Source organism: Myotis nattereri (assembly GCF_964212035.1).
Source record: "Myotis nattereri genome assembly, chromosome: 20".
NCBI classification, from domain to species: Eukaryota; Metazoa; Chordata; class Mammalia; order Chiroptera; family Vespertilionidae; genus Myotis; species Myotis nattereri.
This window is the reverse complement of record NC_138096.1, coordinates 8,646,248-8,665,819: the sequence shown is the minus strand read 5'-3', so window position 1 is coordinate 8,665,819 and position 19,572 is coordinate 8,646,248. Positions and strand designations below refer to the sequence as shown.

General features: G+C 41.2%; 1 long non-coding RNA gene across 1 annotated transcript; it reads right to left on the bottom strand.

The window, feature by feature from the left end:
- Window positions 1–1,933: 1,933 nt before the first annotated feature.
- On the bottom strand, window positions 1,934–6,206 carry LOC308535475. Its single transcript, XR_013997270.1, has 3 exons — window positions 6,165–6,206; window positions 4,902–4,963; window positions 1,934–2,000 (listed from the first exon to the last, which is right to left on the bottom strand). It is a non-coding gene; the product is annotated as an uncharacterized lncRNA (long non-coding RNA).
- Window positions 6,207–19,572: the final 13,366 nt, after the last annotated feature.

Here is a 19,572-nt window from a genome sequence, read left to right as displayed (position 1 = left end):
CCCCAGTGTGGGGCATGCAGGAGGCAGCCAATCAATGATTCTCTCTCATCATTGATGTTTCTATCTCTCGCTCTTCCTCTCTGAAATCAATAATATATTAATCAATAATTATTGATCAAAAAAATGTGCAGAGTGTATAAGGGGATATTTATACACTCAACCAATCTTGAATAATTCCCTGTTGCTTGTCCCGTGAAATCTAAGCTGGTGTCTCCCGTACAAGGTGACCCCAAACACCGACTGTACTCTCCAACATGAATGCCTTAGTTTCATCAGGACTACTTTATTATTCCCAATATATTGATCAATATATCAATAAAATAGGCCAAGAACCAGTGTGTCTATTTTAATCATATAAACATATTTTAATTCAATGGATATATACTTACAACCATACATTCCTAAAATATTCAAGGGGACCCAGCCAGAAAGGGGTTATATTTGGAAAGTCTTGTGTGTTGTTGTGTGTTTTTTTTCTGGAATAACCCCTCTCACTTGTAGATTTTTTCATTGGTTGTTTTTTATTCCCATACATACTAAGACCTTTTGTTTCAAACTCACCAACAGAGAGTCCAAGAGACTGTTCTCATGCTATTCCTGTTCGCTTTTCTAAATCCTAATGATTATACTATTAACCAGTCTCCACGACACAGTAAAGAAGCCAAGATATTACCTGTCAGGCAAGAATCCAATGCCACCAAGTGTGAAGAGTTAAATGCAAAACACAAGAACTCAAGTTGAGCCGTAACAGGGATAGCTGCCGTACTTCCCTCTCACCTGGGACTTCTTACGTGGGAAAAAAACTCGTGAGTTATGCAGACTCGAGGGGACATAAAGAAAGAAATTGTCCCGATGCTATTCGGTAATCAATTGGAGAGAAAAAAAAAATCAGTCAGTATCAGGTAATAAAATATGGGATTCGGGTAGAGCACCTGCCGGAGGATGTATCCTGCAGAAAAGGTTATTTTTCATGATTTACACGGGTTTTGAAAGAAGCTTGCGGAATGCCACGGGAGAAATGAAGACTTCGCCAGGCCTCACATTGTTCTGCAAGTGCTTCCCTAATGCTTGTTTATGTTTGGGGGGTGGGGGTGTGGACAGTGAGGTGGAACGGTTATTGACCAGATTGATCATGGGAACAGATCTGCTGGCGGTAACCTTGTTTAATGATATGTTGCTGGGCTCAGCACCTTGCTGGAGCTGTGATTCCTCAGCGGCTGCGGCCGCGTGATGGATCGCGGCAGGAAGCTGAAGGCGCAATCACTCACCTGCTGTCAACGGCCTGGCCCCGCCTGTCACCTTCCCCCAGAAGTGGGCGGCCAGGCTGTCCACCCCTGGGAGACAGGAGGGCTGCCCGGAGCCTTGCACCTTCCTCTGTAGGGCATGGCTGCAAGTTTGGGGTTTTGATTTTTTTGTTTCCCAAAAAAATACTTGAGTCCTCTCCTACCTTAGGCTTCTCAACCTCTTCCTCGCACACACAGCCCTTTAGGGTTTATTTGAATGTGGCCAGAGACCAAGCAAGGCCTGTTTACATCAGAAGATCTAAAGATTCAGGGAATATGATTATTTTCTAGAAAAACACGAAATCCTATTTTATGTCATTTTTCTTTTTTAAAATATATTTTATTGATTTTTTTTACAGAGAGGAAAGGAGAGGGATAGAGAGTTAAAAACATCGATGAGAGAGAAACATCGATCAGCTGCCTCCTGCACACCCCCTACTGGGGGTGTGGCCACAACCAAGGTACATGCCCTTGACCGGAATCAAACCTGGGACCCTTGAGTCCGCAGGCTGACGCTCTATCCATTGAGCCAAACTGGTTAGGGCCATTTTTCTCTTTTTAATCAATGCCTTAGTGTGGTAGAAGTTGCACAGGGATTGGGCATGGTGGTACCTGGATGGAGGTTACTGAGCTGGAAACTCTCAACTTGGTTCTGCGTTTTCATCTTGGTATGTCCGGCACCTCACACATAATTGTTTGCTCCAAAAAAATAGGGACCTGTGTAATTTGGTTTGAGAAAGGACGGAGTAGAATAAGGGGATACTTACACACTCAACCAATCTTGAATAATTCCCTGTTGCTTGTCCCGTGAAATCTAAGCTGGTGTCTCCCGTACAAGGTGACCCCAAACACCGACAGTAAACTCCAACTGAATGCCTTAGTTTCGTCAGGACTACTTTGATTCCCACTATCCGTGCTTATTCTTTTCCTCTGAACCAGCCCTTCTGCAGCCAGCCTGGTGCCACCTCTCACAAGAAGTCCTCCTTGATTACACCAGCCTTTATTCGGCCCTTATTTCAGAAGTCAGTTCCTTCTTAAGATTTGTGGTTCCAAGGATGCTGACTGCATCCTCAGCTCTAATACTGCCACTCGAAACCTGAACTAACTCATTAACACACTGATGGCAAATTTGGATTAGGGACAGACATACAAAATTCATTCATATTTTGCAAAAATGCTGGGGCACAGATGTTCTCTTTTCCTATGCACGAGCAAGCACGCGGGTCTAAGAGCTTCTGCGGGACTAGGAGAAAGCTAGGCCTGGAATGAAGCTGGCACTTTTGAAAATAGGAAAAGAGAAGGAAAAAGACATTTGATGAATCACTGAGCTACTCAGGCCTTAACAGATGCCAGCCCAAAGACCACTCCGTTTTAACCTGAGTATGCTCTGGGTTTCAGCCAGTTTCTCCAGGATTCTGTTACTTGCAACTAAGAGCAGTTCCATTTGCTTGGAACTCCATTTTCACTTAGGACAAACAGACACTTCATTTTGGCTTTCCTATTTTTTGAATAAGCACCCATCCTCTCTTCCATGAAACGGAAAACTTTCTAAGTTACTCTTAAGCTAGCAAGGAAGCAAGGAAGTCTAATATTCTGAGATGATGCATTGAATTGAAAGGGTAGATGGTCTGTATCCTGATTTGGTTACATGTTACTTGCCTCTTTCTCAGACAGGCACTGGGATCCTGTCTTTTCCACAGTCTCTATATCAGTGACGGTGAACCTTTTGAGCTCGGCGTGCCAGCATTTTAAAAAACCCTAACTTAACTCTGGTGCCGTGTCACATAGAGAAATTTTTTGATCTTTGCAACCATCGTAAAACAAAGACTTATATTTTTGGTATTTATTTTATATATTTAAATGCCATTGAACAAAGAAAAATCAACCAGAAAAATAAGTTCACGTGTCACCTCTGACACGCGTGTCATAGGTTCGCCATCACTGCTCTATATCCTAATTATATTGCTTTCACTTGAGAAAGAGTCCTGTGTATATTATTAATCCTATTACTAATAAATCACTATGCCAGTCTTCAAAAAAATTTGCACAAACAAGCTATGTGCATAATACCTTATGGAAAAAAATCAAGACAGCCAGCCTATAAGCCACAAAGAAATCAAAAGCTAAAGGACTTCAACAAAAAGAAAAAAACAGCTGCACGGGGATTTGGGGAAAACAAATGATGTAGGAAAGTGGGACTCGTGGCTTTCCGGTGGAGAGCTCGGCAGTGGTTGGTTCCCTCTGGCTTCTTGTCCCTTCTACCTGTATCTTTAAGGCATTAGCCTCGCTCTCAACCCAAAGTTGACAGTGAGGTGCTGCAGCCCCCCAAAACAAAAATGGAAGCAAACGACAGATAGTATGAAGTTTTCTAGCAGACCAAATGCATTTTGAGACTCCAGCTTTTCCTGTTTTACATATATAAATTTTTCCTTTTTTACTCCCACCAATGTGGTATTACGGCATTCCTTAAAGAATGCCCGTGTGTGTGTGTGTGTGTGTGTGTGTGTGTGTGTGTGTGTGTGTGTGGTTTTGAGGGGAAAAATGGAAACGCATAGATGCTTTAGTCACTGAACAGTACTCTCTATCACTTTCCTGCCTCTGAGGTCATCTCACAACCAGCAGCGATGAAGACGATGAACACATTTCCCTCTGACAGCTTCTGCTCTTTGCTGACACACCCAGTGGCCGGCCACCGTGGCAGCTGTGGGCCAGTTTCTGAGTGTGCCACTGATTTATAAAGGCAAAAGGAGGTTCACTTCCCTCCTGTGTGCTATCTTTTTGGCTTCTCTCTCGACTTTTGGGTCTGTTTATCCTCTTTAAGCAAGATGTGAAAAACCCAGTGTAAAAGGACAGACAGACTCGCACCCCATGCCGAAGTTTCTTTCACCCCCTCATAAGGTGTCTGTGTTGTTTAGCCTGATTGTCTTTCTGTCCGTATCCACTTCATTGGTAAGTCGTAGCAGAGCAGAAACTCAATGCTCTTCTAGAAAACAGCAGGCGTTTCTCTATGTGTACATAAAAGGTATTTCTTATTGAATGAGAACCTTATTACAGTGATATTATAATATAAGGAAGAGGACCTTTTCATCTTATAATAATGGACGGCATGCTCAAGGAACATTCTGTATCGTGAACACTATATAACTACTGGTCTTGCATGATGGTTAATATAAAAGAAATGGGCAGAATTAGCTATCAATCTAGTATAGCCTGATGCTAATTACAATAAAGTCATGTGCATATAAAGTTGCTTCTTAAACTGGACTGTTCTGATAGCTACAATTTGTAAAGGTCATCCAAATCATATTTAAAGTTCTGTGTGTGTAGGGGCGGAGAGGAGTCTTGTTTTAATGAAACGAATGCACTTCTTCTTAAAGACAGTGGTTGGCACTGTCTGTACTACACTCACACATCATCTATCCACAAACACAGCAAACGGCACGTTTTACACATCACGATCGCTCAAATATCACTAATTCTCTAGTCATTAGAAGCTTACCAGAAAACATGTACCATTTTAAGCTCCTTTTTAATTCTTTTTTAAACAGAGAAAATGGCAATATAAATGAACTTGATTTATCAGGATATCTTCAAAAATGTTCTTATATAAATATTTACCCCAAATTGTGGATCAGTTGGCCCATCGGTTGTTTAAACTCCTGGATTACGCCAGATTGTTGCTATAATAGGTGGAATATAAAAACAAAAATGCTTCAGAGGTACAGGCCTGCTTTCTAGAAAGATGTTTATCAGCTAAAATGCTTAATCCCTTCTACATATAATTTGCCAGTGTAAGACAACTACACAAAAAGCATAAATTTGTGTTTGAGAATATAATCTAATTGGCAAAAATTTTTGGACACATTTAATATTTGCTATAATTATAAAATTCAGATGTACTGCTCTAAAAGAATATTTTGGTGTCCAAAAAAGGGAACATTTTAAAGGTGGTTGTGGCCGGAACCAGTTTGGCTCAGTGGATAGAGTGTCGGCCTGCGGACTGAAAGGTCCCAGGTTCGATTCCGGTCAAGGGCATGTACCTGGGTTGTGGGCACATCCCCAGTAGGAGATGTGCAGGAGGCAGCTGATCGATGTTTCTCTCTCTCTATCTCTCTCCCTTCCTCTCTGTAAAAAATCAATAAGATATATTTTTAAAAAAATAAAATAAAGGTTGTTGTGTTGCCCACTCCAGCTCTATCATTTTATTCCATCTCTCAGGCTGAACCTAAAAAGCATGAGGAAAAATGGTAGAGCATTTCAGTGGGCGTGTGAACATCTGTGGGCATCACTGGAAGCCACTTAATAATCCCAGTGAAAGAAGTTCCACATTTTAAAATCTGAGACCTCCTCATGCAAATCATTTTGCCTTGAGCCATTTCAAAAAGAAATGAAGGACCTAGAGGGTTTTACAGAACACTGGTGAGACTGTTGTCAACTTTGATCTGACAGTAATTAGTTAAGATCTTGACTGATCATAGCGCAAGCAGACTCCAAAATCTGGTGCCCAGCTAATATGAAATAGGGCCGCAATCTAAGATAAAAATCCCTGCTTTATCTGACATAGTATTTCCTATGTTAGTGGATTATTGAGTGGCATATAATGAAACAGTGAATCATTCAGTGTGTAGTAAAGTGATTCACCATGATGCAAGTACAGTTTTTACCTCATGTAGAGACATCAAGTTCAACATTAGGTAATTGTTTACTTAAGCTTAAGTATACGTATACAGGCGTTAAGTATATATACATTAAACCAAATATGTCTAAGTTCTTTTTCTGTTTAAAAACTAAGATTTAAGTCCTAGCTGGTTTACTCAGTGGATAGAGCCTCGGTTTGTGGACCAAAGGGTCCCAGGTTTGATTCAGGTCAAGGGTGCGTACCTTGATTGCATATCGCTGTTTCTCTTTGTCTTTCTCTCTCTCTTCCACTCTCCCTAAAAATCAATGGGGGAAAAAAAAATCCCTGCGTGAGGATTAACCAAAAAAGAAAACACAACAAAACTAAGATTTAAGGAAAATACCTTTTACACTTAATGTAATTACGGGAAATGAGGTGGTCAGCACGAAATGAAGTCTAAAGTTGATGCTGAGATCAAGCTCAGCGCTACACTGAACTTCTAGAAAAAATGACCTTCCTATTCTATATACGAGGAACTAAAATTTAAAACTCATGCCACAGCCAATCCCTGCAAAGCATTCCCTTCTCCCCACAGGTAGTGGGGAAGGGAGCCCAGATGACAGGACCCCCACCTGAGCCCCAGCTCCCCGGGCAGCCCAGACCCACTCTATCCATCACGGCAGGATAATGCATAGCGGTTGCACCTGTGACAGGCCATGATTGAGTGCTGAACACGGGGCCTGCCTCGCCTGGCGCCTGGCGCATTTGTATTTGTTTGAGAATTTTCAGCACTTGGGGGCAGGGAAGCAGGGATCCCCATTGTATTTTGAAAGAGAAATAATAATGTATTTTGATTATCGAGACGTACCACAAAGGAGAAATTAGGCAGCGGAGCGCCCCGGTCCGCTCAGGTGTGCGAGAGCATCCGTGCAGCACAAAATGCAATATTATCGAGCGGTAATTTAGCTTTGATGAGTCCGGGATGCTGACCACGGCCATTCCTTTGGAGACGTCTCACTCACCCAGTCATGAAACAGATATCTGTTCCTTTAGGATCACATGTAAGAAAAAGAACAAAAGGTCAAAGCTCACCGATTGTCCGAAACGGCGATCTAATCCGACGTAGTTTAGGATGGCAAGGGATCCATTTTTTTTTTCCAGATTGAAGTTCTCCCTCCATATTTTGGAAACCTCTGGTTTAATATCATAATCAAGTTATTTAAATGGTTTAAGTGGCATCATCTGCTTTTTAAGAAATTGAAATTACAGTGTATACAGTTTAAATCATTTTCTGCTAATTCAGCCAGTTCCTGAAAGCATGTCATGGTGAAAATGTCTTTTAAAGTGCCTATTTTACAGCATTCGGGTTTGGGGTTGAGCCTTCTTAGTAGAAACGTGTTTTTTCTATTACAGAAGAAAAACATATTGATACTATATTGTACTATATACAGTGTTCACATAATTCGAGTTGGGGGTTCTTAACTAACTTACATGAATGCTTTTGTTAAAATAAATAAGATTACCTGTCAAGACTGTCTCACAAAGAGAAAAACACCCACCACACTGATGGAAAACTCAAGCCCCTTCCCCAAAGGGGCAGGAGGGAGACCATTAACAATAAAAACACAACCAATCTGGATATGTAAACTCCATTTCTCAGGTTAGCATTTCCACTTGGTCTGAACCCATTCCCCGGGGCACATACAACACATCGCCACACACACACACACACACACACACACACACACGCTTGGACTTTTTTTTAAAAAAAAATGTGCTGGCGAGTGAGTGGACTGTGGCCCCGTTATCTTTCCTCGTCGGGATTGTGACCTTCACCTTCCCTGAGTGCAGGCCAGTGGGATCGGGAGGAAGACATGGAGGGGCTGCGGTGCGGAGCGCCGCGAGTCGGAGGACAGCCGGGTTCCCAGGGTGGCGCGTGTGCAAACACAGGTCCCTTCGCGCCATCGTCCCCACCGCGGGGACTGGCCCAGGCTCCACGCCTTTGCTGACCCGTCGCCAGCGAAGTTGCGCGAATATAAATAGACGGAGGCGGCTGATGAAGGAAAGGGGGTCGGGTTTGCTTTCTCCGGGTGCCTGGAAGAGGGGGGGGGGGCCGAGGCTGAGGGTGTGGAATAAAGTCAAGTGCGGGCCAGTTTGGCGCAAGAACCGCAGAGCCTTCGCCCCAAACCCTGGTGGCCAGCTGGGCGCGCCTCTCTAGACCCTAAGCCCCTGTCCTTGGCAGCGGGCCACCGGCCACCCCAGGTGGGAGGTCTGGCGCCCCGAAATGGGGAGCCAGGCGGGCGGATCCGCGGGCCATGCGCTCGGCTGAGAGTCGGGAGCTTTGGGGGCACTTGCTCCCGGCCTGGCTGCGGGTCGCCCCCTTCTCCTGCGGGGCCTGTCGCTCCCTTTCCCGGCTGGTGGCGTGGGGGGATGGATTGGCCCCTGGAGTTGGCCGCCCCCTCCCCTGCCGTCCAAGGCGCGGCAGTTTCCACCCCCAAAGTGGGGGCGCTCCGCCATCACCCCCGCCCCAGCTGAGCAGCCGGAGTCGGAGTCTGTCTGCGGGGCCTGGAGGTGCAGGCGTGGGGGGTGGAGAGGGGGCGGCCTCCGCTCCTTTCAAGAGGGGCTCCCAGCTCTCAGCGGTGCGGGGGGGGGGGGGGGGGGCCGGAAGGCCCCCAGCTCTCCCCTTAGAGGGTGAGGGCCCTTAGACAGAGCTGGGCAGCGCCTGACCGCCCCGCACGTCCTCTCCCGGGCAGCCCGCGGGGTGCGCCCCTTTGCGCCTCACTCGGGGGGACTCCCTTTGCGCGCAAAGTTCCCCATAAACCCTGAGGCTCAAAGGAACCTCACGGTCCTCCGCCAGATCACCGATCGGCTGAAAGGGGAGCCGGCAAACAAAAGCCTGGCGGGCAGAAAGCACCCTCTCCACCAGCAATGAACTTGGGGCGCGCGGAGCCGGCAGGGCAGGCGGCGCGAACGGACCGGGAAGGGGAGGCGGGATGGAGGGAAGGGAGACACATCTGGGGCCTGGACCATATGCCGAGGCTGCGTCCGTCCTTCAAAGCGGGGATGCCCTTGACGGGATCTGTCAGGCGGCCTGCGGGTGACGGCCAGGCTGTTTGGCGGGGAGGGGGTGGGGGCAGGCCCTGGGGGGCGCAAGGGGGGGGGGGGCGGGAAAGGAAGGGAGGAAAGAGGGAGTAGCGGGCGGAGGGAGTAGCTGCAGAGGGAGAAGAGGGGGTGCAGGGCCAGAGGCGGGAAGCCGGTGGCCCAGGGGGCAGCCAGGTCAGCGGGGGTAGAAGCAGGAGGGACAGAGGAGAGGGGAGGAGACAGAAAAAGAAAAAATGGAAAGGAAAAGAGGAACTCCATTGGAGAAGTAAGCGAGGTGTCTTAAGGGTGCAGGTCTCCACTTGTAGGAGATGTAGCTTTGACCTGCCCCCCCTGCCCCCCATCACCACCCCCTTTCTTCTTCCTCTCCTGCCTGCCAACCGCCGAACTGATTAGACTGTAATTAAGGCCATAAAGCCCTCAGATTATCCACCTGTTTATTCACCAAAGTCGGGGTCTCATCAAGCAAATTAGCTGCTTCCCGGCTGCACATTGGGCCTGGAGCTCGCCTGATTAATGGAGTTTATTGGGAGCTGTTAAAAGCATTAACTGGAGAAAATCTCGGCAATTCGTCATATTTAAGGGATGGAAATTAAATCTTGCTATGCAAATGAGAGAAAAAAATGCCAACCATTTTGGGGGGCTCCTCTCTGCGTATTCTTTTTTCCTTAAAATCCTGCTCAGGAAATGGGCATGAACACAGGAAGCCACTGTGTGGACCTAAAGTTATCAAACCTCTTCCGTGCCACCTTATGTGGCATCATGATGATGGGGCGTGGAAAAGAAGAATACCCCGGTTCCCAACGCAGAGAGATTGCTTTAGGGCACCAATTCCCAACAAGAAATCCCATTTTTTTATTTTTTCAAAATATATTTCATTGATTTTCCACAGAGAGGAAGGGAGAGGGACAGAGAGTTGGAAACATCAATGAGAGAGAAACATCCATCAGCTGCCTCCTGCACACCCCACACTGGGGACGTGCCCGAAAGCAAGGTACATGCCCTTGACCGGAATCGAACCTGAGACCCTTCAGTCCGCAGGTCGATGCTTCATCCACTAAGCCAAACCGGCTAGGGCAAGAAATCCCATATTTAAATTAAAGTTACTATATCCGCCTACAGAAATGAGACAGGCACAGTAACTTTCATGGGAGGAGACCTTCAAGCGGTTCAGCATTTGATTTGGGGGGTGAGCGATAAAATCAACAGTTAACAGAGAGGGCGGGTCCCCGTTAGGTAAGAGCCCTAAGGAAGGAGCACAGTAGAGGGACACGAGAAAGCACCCCAAATAACGCAAGATCCTTATGAGGTGACCATGGAAAATGTCTAGGTACCCGGTGTCTGTCCTCACCACTGTGGTTCCTGGGACAGATCTGGAAAGCGGTGGTTAAGGAAATAAACCAGGGAAGTAGGGAAAATCACTCACGTGGAAAGAGGAAGCCTTGTGCAAACTGAAGACATAATCCAGACTTTGTCAGGTACAGACCAACTGTAGGTGCTGCCTGGTGAGATCAGAGCCACACAAATGCTTCTCAATGGTGGCAGTTACGGAGGGAAGGGAGGGTGATCTCAGGATGGTAGTTATTCTTGAAAAGGGGAAGTCTTTTCTACAAGAGTGAATAACAAAAGTCAACGCAGGGGTGTCTTCTATTTCAACAAATTGTGGGAAATAAAAGTGTGCAATGAATACATGTTTTAGTCGATGCAAAACTTACAGTGATGTTAATGTGTCGAAATTTATTTTTACATCTTTTAAATCATTTTTTTGAGGGAGGCATTTTAAGGATTACTGTACTTTGAAATGTTTACATCATATATCTGTTTAAGGGCAATATTACATGTTTTATAATTTCAGTAAAGTGTATTCCATTAGAGCATATAAAACCTAAATGCTATATGAGACCAAAGGGACAGGCACAGCTAATAGAAAATTAGGTAAGTTTTAAGAACATTTTACCATGACATCTCTTAGGGATTCAGTTCTAAAACAATGGATGGATTTTTATAGTTTTTCTCACTAATGTTGTTCTTCAAAATAGATTTTCTAGATAATGCTAACTTTCGTTATTTTAAGAACTTAGTGTTGAGATTTATTACTTTCTCTCACATTAATGAAGTCAGTTGGCTAAGGAAAGTAACACATCATTTATATTAACATTTACCTTTTAAAAGTTCAAAGAAATCTCACTTTATATTGCCCTCCCCTTTGGTACCTATAACATAGCTTTGTGAAACTAAAAAAAAATGTAAATTTGACATCTAAAAAATTCAATAGCAACACCCCAAAGCATAAGTAACCTTGAAATATCGTCTTCATTTGTCTTAATCTTTAAAAATCTTTACATTATTTGTTTACTGTCTCTGCAAAATTCCAATATATTCTAAATATGACTCACAAGAATCCCATTCTGTTTCTATCAATACTCTGCATAACATTACTTGGCTTATAACGCGATGATTTTGTAACAAATGAACTGTAAACCTTTTAAATGATGATTTTATTTGCAGTATTAAATAAAAATAGTTCTAGATAGTGATTAAAATTTCTTGGTAAATGCATCTGATATTACCCACTGAATTATTTAAAATGCATTTTATACTCAGGTTCTAAGTATTAAGAGATTATTCAGTAAAAAGGCATATATGTAAATTTAATTCATTTTTGTCCAGGCCTAAAGGACTTATTTCTCCCATTTTTTCTGCTAAGGATTGTTCATTTGTTAGTTTTGCTTTTAATATTTGGCTTAAACACATAAATGAGAGAAGAGAGACAAGTAAATTCTCTAAGGACATTTAAAAACACATTTTGTTATGAACACATTTTAGAAACTACTTTGTCTCACATTTTAAAAATCAAAACATTTAAAAATAACATTAAGCTGGTCTGAGAATACTCGTCATCACGGTATCACAAGCCTAGCAGTTCATTTAGAATATGGGTCTTTCGGTACAGAGATAATTTACCTTTAGCGTTGGCTTCTGAGCCACAAACGAATGGCTACCACTTATTGTGATTTGTATTTCTGATCTCTCGAGTGGTATAGATAAAGAAGGTCAAAGTGGTCCCGGATGAAAAGAAACTTTTAAAGCGTTAGGAAAAGTTAATGAATTAGATTTCCTTTCACGGGAAGATATGAGGATTGGGAGATGGACTCCCCTCAGCCAAATCAAGAATATTCACAGTTGACAGGAAAACTCCAAGTTTCTTTCTCCCACCAGATAAATGCCCTCCCATAGCAGGAGACGGTAATTCGCAGGAACCATTCTATTAGCTCAGAATACGTTTCATACGCAATAAACTTTAAGTGGACTCAACCTGATTTTTGCAGTGTTCGTTTCCTGTAGCTCTGTGTGGCTGCTTCGGAATGCTTCTTAGAGAAATATCCCCTTCACTTGACAAAACATGTTTTCCACTGTGAAGAAAACGACAATGTTACTCTTAATTATTGCTTTTAAGCTTTGCAGTAATAATGAAAGTTCCATGAAATGAACAAAAGTAAAAAAAAAAAAAAATTCCTTCTTTCCTAACTAGCCCTTAAATGATTTATGAAATAAAAATGCTACTTCAGTTTGCTTTGTATAACCAGTCCTTCCTTCACCAAAGAGCCTCTATCTTATTAAATATTACTAGGATATAAAAGCAGCTCTGTCTGTATCCATTTTTAGGGATTTTGGTAAAAATTCAGTAAAAACAAAGTGTTCGGGACAGTGATCATAGGTAGTAGGATCAATTGGCTTTAAAAATATTTGTATTTGTTTTCATAGAACAGTATCTGGAATAAAGAAATAGGGCATCTACATGCTTTAAAGAAAAGCCAGCTTGTTCATAATATTCAGCCAGTTCACTTAAAATACTGTATTTCATATTTGGGGTTCTCAGAGCTTCTCTGTGGACTCTCACTTAAATCTAAGCATTTAAGTTCAAACTGTGTTTCAGCCCCTTTAACACTGTAAACTTACTAATGGAAAAATAGGTACAGAAAGATAATGAAGTTGGAAATATTTCCCTTCTCAAGCAGGCAAATATGGCTCAAATGATGTATGTTTTACTCTTTTATATTTCCAGGGCAACATTTTGAGTCTAGAAAGGTCAGTACTGAGATTTTATTTTGATACATGATATGACCTAATTCTTTCACATTTTGCAGGAATCTAAAGGGGGGTAGGTGGTGTCTCCATCCTTTTTTTTTTTCTTTTCTTTCTTTCTCTGATGTAAGTCGACCCTGCCATAGCCAGGATGCCTTCCCATAACTGTAGTGTGATCAGTGGGTTTGAAGTGTGGGATGCATCAATTATTGTAAGCAGAGCCCCTGCGTAGATCATGCGAAAGCAAACTCGGGATTCTAAAATGAAAATCTGACCAGAGTCTCAATGATGAGGGTTAACTCCTGACTATTAGGAAAAGCAAAGTTTTATCCACGTCCTAAGGTACATGTGGATATTCGTTAAAAGAGATCAGATTGAAACAGGCATGAAAAGGGGCATCTAGTAGCCCCATTAAAGGTAAAAATCGATGATAAATTTGTCTAGTTTATGTCAAAAAGAGGAAGATTCCAGAAGCCTATTTCACGAAATGGCAATATATTTGTGATTGAGAAATAACGGTATGAACAATGAAAAATAACAAAGTGGTTTTTTTGTGTTTGTATTTTGAACTCTTTCAAAATAAAAAACAATCAAGAAAGAAATTAGGACACCCCATGGTCAGTTTCAGCAATTCTTGGAAATGGATATTTTCCAACTGAGGAGAACAATGGGATGCAAAGTTTTCACAGACCCAAAGGAGGAGAAAAACATTAATTTCACCATTTTTTATAACACTGCCCAGAGGCAGGCAGATTCTAGCAGGATGGGGAGACTGGGTTTAAATAATGGAGTTCCCTCATGCACATTCCAGCAAGTTCTGCTTGATTTTCTTTCTTTTCACATAACCGTCCTTTGTTAATTTGTCATAACTAGTTATTTAGTAATTTTACAATTTACTATTGTAAATGCCACAGCGGAAACATAAATTCTAGTGGCCAGTATGTGCCCTTACCAATTTTCTAAGATACTTCAGTGCGTACGCTTATGACAGGGTTTGTGTGTCATGTTAAAAGAAAAAACACAAAAATGTTGTGAATGATCTAAACAAGATCTGCTTTTTTTCTGGTTTATCCTGTTTCAATCACACACTTCTTATTTAGATTATGCATCACATAGAATCAGATATTAATTAAACCAGCACCTATTAAAGTCTTAATATACATAAAAACTACAATACTGATGTTCTTTCATTATTTTTACATATTGTTTCTTAGACTATATTACTATTTAATTTCAGGCATTATATACAAAAATTAAAATCCTGACCCTTTAAACACATGTATAGTCTTACACTAAATTCAATATTCTCAACACAATATAAATTTATTCTTTTACTGAGTTATATATAATTTTAATAACTTATTTATTTGAGCCGAAGTATATACAAAATAAAAAGTATAGAACTCTGTTTAATTTTTGCCATTTAAAAATGCTAAATTAAATATGCTACATCAAATTATACTTATTTCTCCAATAAGAAAATTAGGAATTTTGGCATATATACTTTAAGATATTAGTGAAAAATAACACCCATGCAATAGTTAGATTTCATGTAAAAAATATACTCAAATAGTATTTTCCCACCAGGTTTTTTCAAATTAAAAAAAAACATTTTTTATATTCTTAAATTTTCATTTTCCATTTTTTTCTATGTTGTTTTAAATATAGCCTTATTTTTGCCATAAATTTATGTCACTTCTTTTCAAACGAAGAGCTCTCTTACTGATGTGCATGTATGAACAAAAACAGACATCTCAAAATAAATACAAATCTCACAAGAGGGAACCGGAAGAGGAGTACTTACATAGAAACTGTGAGTGTGGGTCTGAAAAGGGCTAAATCAATGTCTACGAGTTCAATTCAAAGGCCAGTTTTTAAGTCGTGTGCTGGAATTGAAAAAGAGAAATGATTTCGGGACAGTTAGCATTTACAGATAAAATACCTAAATCTACACTGCCAGGCAGGAATTTAGATTTGCAGTAAAAGTCTGCCACCTGGTGGCAGGAAAGGGGAGTATCAGAAGAGAAGGCATCTCCTGGCTTTTATATAATAAAAACTAAATAAAAAGTTAGAGAATTCTATTTTTTAGACACTGAACATAACCTCCTTTGAATGATTTTACCATGAGTCCTCTTCTATATTTCTATTTCCTAAGTATTGTTTGTATTCAAGATATTTTTAAAAATAGGATGGAAAATATTAGTTTGCAGTTATTTGTAAAATAATGTTCATTTAGAAATAGTTTAATACTTGATTTATAGAAAGTTATTTTTATACTACACCTTTGAAAAATAAATGAACCTTTTCTAAATCTCCCCAATAAACAAAAGAAAACATTTAAACTTCACCAAGACAGCTAAAGTCATTTTTAAGTGAGAACATAAAGAATGACAACATGAAGATTTTCAACTTTCAGTTCAAAGTTACCCCTCGTTCCTGATAAACATTAAAAAGACAATTCATAGGAAAGAAGCATTGAGAAGTAATGTGCTCTTAGCCATGATACTACCTTTTTATTAAACGGTCCACAGAATCACAAAATTGGTTCAGCAAACTATGTCCCAAGACTAACAGCCCACTACAGTGAAATATGTTTATACTATCTAACAGTAACCCTGCTTCAATTATGCAGTAAGTAAATCACAATCACAATTTTAAAAAGAAAATGAATAAAAGTAATAGAAAAATCTAGTTTCTGAAATATTACTAAGGCATTTCCTCTGATGACTGAACATTATTAATATTGTAATACTTTCTAAAAAGATTGCTATATCAGAATAAGAACTTTTTAAAAAATATATTTTATTGATTTTTTTACAGAGAGGAAGGGAGAGGGATAGAAAGTTAGAAACATCAATGAGAGAGAAACATCGATCAGCTGCCTCCTGCACACCCCCTACTGGGGACGTACCTGCAACCAAGGTACATGCCCTTGACTGGAATCGAACCTGAGACCCTTCAGTCCTCAGGCCGATGCTCTATCCACTGAGCCAAACCAGTTCTGGCAAGAACAAACTTTTTTTAAACCCAAATGGTTCTAAGTTCTCCAGATCAGGGTGCTGCCTCCCTCTGTGGTATCCACCTAATCCACAGAACCAGCGTCCCAGAGATAATGTTAACGTTTTGCAGTGCCAACACTAAGTATGTCCTGGAAATTGTTTTTTCTAGAAATGCTACGGAAATACAATACAGACTATATTATTAAACATATGTATTTCTTGTTTGATGGTTCATCTAATGTTAGCCGGCCCCAACCCCAGTGACTCTCTGTACAGTAGTCTATTTTTTCCCATAGCACTAAACACTATCTAAAATTATTTTGTGTGATTCTCATACTTGTTTGTCATCTATCTCCCTCACTAGCATCTAAACTCCTTAAGGACAGGGACCTTTTTGCCATTTTCAGAGGGGTATCCAAAATGGTTAGAACCATGACTGCGTATAGTAGCTGCTAATTTAACATGTTCATTTTTAATTAAACTAATTTTTTTTTATTCAGTCGTGTCATTTGCCCTTAGCCACTCCATTTAGAATTGACACCTTACTAGAATTAGATTCGTGGTGTCAGAAGGGAGTTTAGAGTTCATTTAATCTCATTCTATATCATCCCTGTGAGATACTCACGTGGCTCCTGCTAGCATCTCCACCTCCGGAGGTTCACATATTGAGGCAACCCGAGTCATTGTGGGAAAGCTCTTGTTTTTAATAAGATCTTTCTTGTAATGACCTGAAAACCTGTCTTGCTGGTCCATTCTCACCAGGTCCAATTTGCTCTATGGGACTACAAACCCAGGTCAATTTCTACCTAATTCCTCTCCCAATATGTGTTCTCTCTCTCTCTCTCTCTCTCTCTTTCACACACACACTCACACACACAATTATTTCCCTCTTTTACTAAAACATTACTGACATTGTTCACTCTGCGAGGTGATAATCCTAGCTCTCATGTCCACACAGTCAAACAGGAGACAGATCATTAAACATATTATGGTCATAACACGTGTTCAGCACAATACCTGAAGAAGTACAAGATCAAAAAGAACCAAAGTGAAACCTGGTCCGGAACAGAGGAAGCCCCAGGTTGTGGCAATTCAAACAGAAGGGGGTACAATGTTACCCCCTTCTGCATCACCCCAGAAGAGGTCCGCGATGTAGAAACACCTGTGAAATGGACTTGTGTGTGTTTGTTCTTGTAGATACGACAACATGGATGGCCTCAGCAGAGTCACACGGCATGAGGACAGTCTGCCAAGAAGAGCCTATGACATCTGGTTTACTTACAGATAAGACTGGATGTTACCACCATCTCCTGGAATTGCATTTTGTTCCCATTTTTCTCTGGTCTTTTGAAAGATTGGATTGATTTTGTATTTTCCTAATAAGATAATTCTCATAAAAGAGTTTTGTGTGTGTGTGTGTTGAGAGCTTGTTTATTTCTAACATATACGTTTAGTTTCTTATTGCAAGGGTTTTCTTTATAAACATTTAAATAATCAATCAGATGCATAGCTTCTGAAATGAAATAATGCATGTCACCAGCCATATCACACAAAGTTGTTGGTAGTAACATTTTGAAGGGAGATGCTAATATATATATATATATATATATATATATATATATATATATACACACACACACACACACATATATATTTATAACTAGACATAATCGGTGAAAATGAACTGTTATAAGGATTTGCTTTTAAAATTTTGTTTTTCCCCCAAGTTTGTTACTGACCTTCAATCTTAATATTTTTTTGTTTTCAAAACATTAAAATACGCATGGCACTTCTAAAATACTAGTCCATATCGCCCATATGAGTGATAGAACTATCTGTGTATTTGTACATTCCGCTTACGTTTCTACTTTCCTCCTAAATTTTCTTTAATGAGCGTGTTCTTCAAATAGTTCTTTAAATAAAAAATAATTTCTTGTCAACTGTGTCCAGTTACATTACCTGCTGCCTCATCTAAATCAAATAAAACAAATTTATGGAGCCTGAAGTTCCCCAGTCTCAGATCATAGCAATGACACCTTTTTTTTTCCCCCCCCTCTTTCAGTATCTTCCAGCTCAACCAAGAAATAAGCAATTTTAAATAGAGAGAAAGGACTCCCTTGTCAAAAATCTTCAGGTCAATGATAAGGAATAGATGATATTTTAGAGTTTAAATATTTATCAAAGATTAAGATGACTATACATTCACTAAATATATATTCTTGCAATCATACTTAATTTTGGTCTATGCTAACATAGCCTATGTTTGAGTTAATTGATGATTTCCTGGAAATCTGTTTCACAGTATAAAGAGAAATAAAAATCTTTTCTTCAAGCATCTATAACATATCATGCCTGGAGCCTACTAACATCAGAACTAAAGATAAATCATATAGCCCAGCCGGTTGGTTCAACAGTTGAGCATCAACCCAGGAACCAGGGGGTCGCTGGTTCGATTCCCAGTCAGGCACATACCCAGGTTGCTGGCTCGATCCCCAGTGGGGGGAGGAGGTACAGGGGGCAACCAATCAATGATTCTCAATATTGATGTTTCCATCTCTCTCCCTCTCCCCTTGCTCTCTGAAACCAATAAAAATATATTTAAAAGTTAAACATTTAAAATAAAAGGTGCCCTAGCCGGTTTGGTTCAGTGGATAGAGCATCGGTCTGTGGACTGAAAGGTCCCAGGTTCGATTCCACTCAAGAGCACATGCCTGGGTTGTGGGCTCGATCCCCAGTGTGGGGTGTGCAGGAGGCCGCCGATCAATGATTCTCATCATTGATGTTTCTCTCTCTCTCTCCTTCTCCCTTCCTCTCTGAAATCAATAAAATATAATTTAAAAAAATAAAATAAAAGGTAAATCATGTGTAGTCCATCCATCTGTCCCTCCAGCTTTCATGGGGACCCGTGTCTGAGAGGGTAACTGTGACCTGGAAGGGCAGCAAGACTCCGTATAATCCACAAAACACACTCAGTAGACAGTGTTCACAAGCTGAAAAAAATTAATATCAGTTTCCCAGTCGCACTAACACATCTACATTCGTTAGCAGAGCTCGATTTAAGACTTTGAAGTAGTTACGGAACATGAGCAATTCAGTGCTCTGCTTTTTAGAGGCGACTACCCCTAAAGCAAAACCCTCGTGACACGCCAGCTGACAATCTCGCGTGCATCTGAAGGACAGAAGCCCGTCTCTAGTGCACAGATGTCCGGGCTGCTGACCTCTCAGGACTGTTGGCAGGAACACGGTGAGGGCTGTAAGGACTGGAGTTCCCTATCAGGCTGACCAACAGCTCAGAGCCGATGGGATTCTCCATCCATCACCTCGGTGACAATGGCCGTGTGGACGGGGGATTTGAGAGAGCCGATCTGCTCTGTCACCGTGGGCTCTGCGAAGAATACTGTTCTTTTTTTTTTCTTTTTCTTTCTTTCCTACTTTTCTTTAGGCCATCTCATCCATCAACCCAACTGCACAACAATTGAGACCCAAG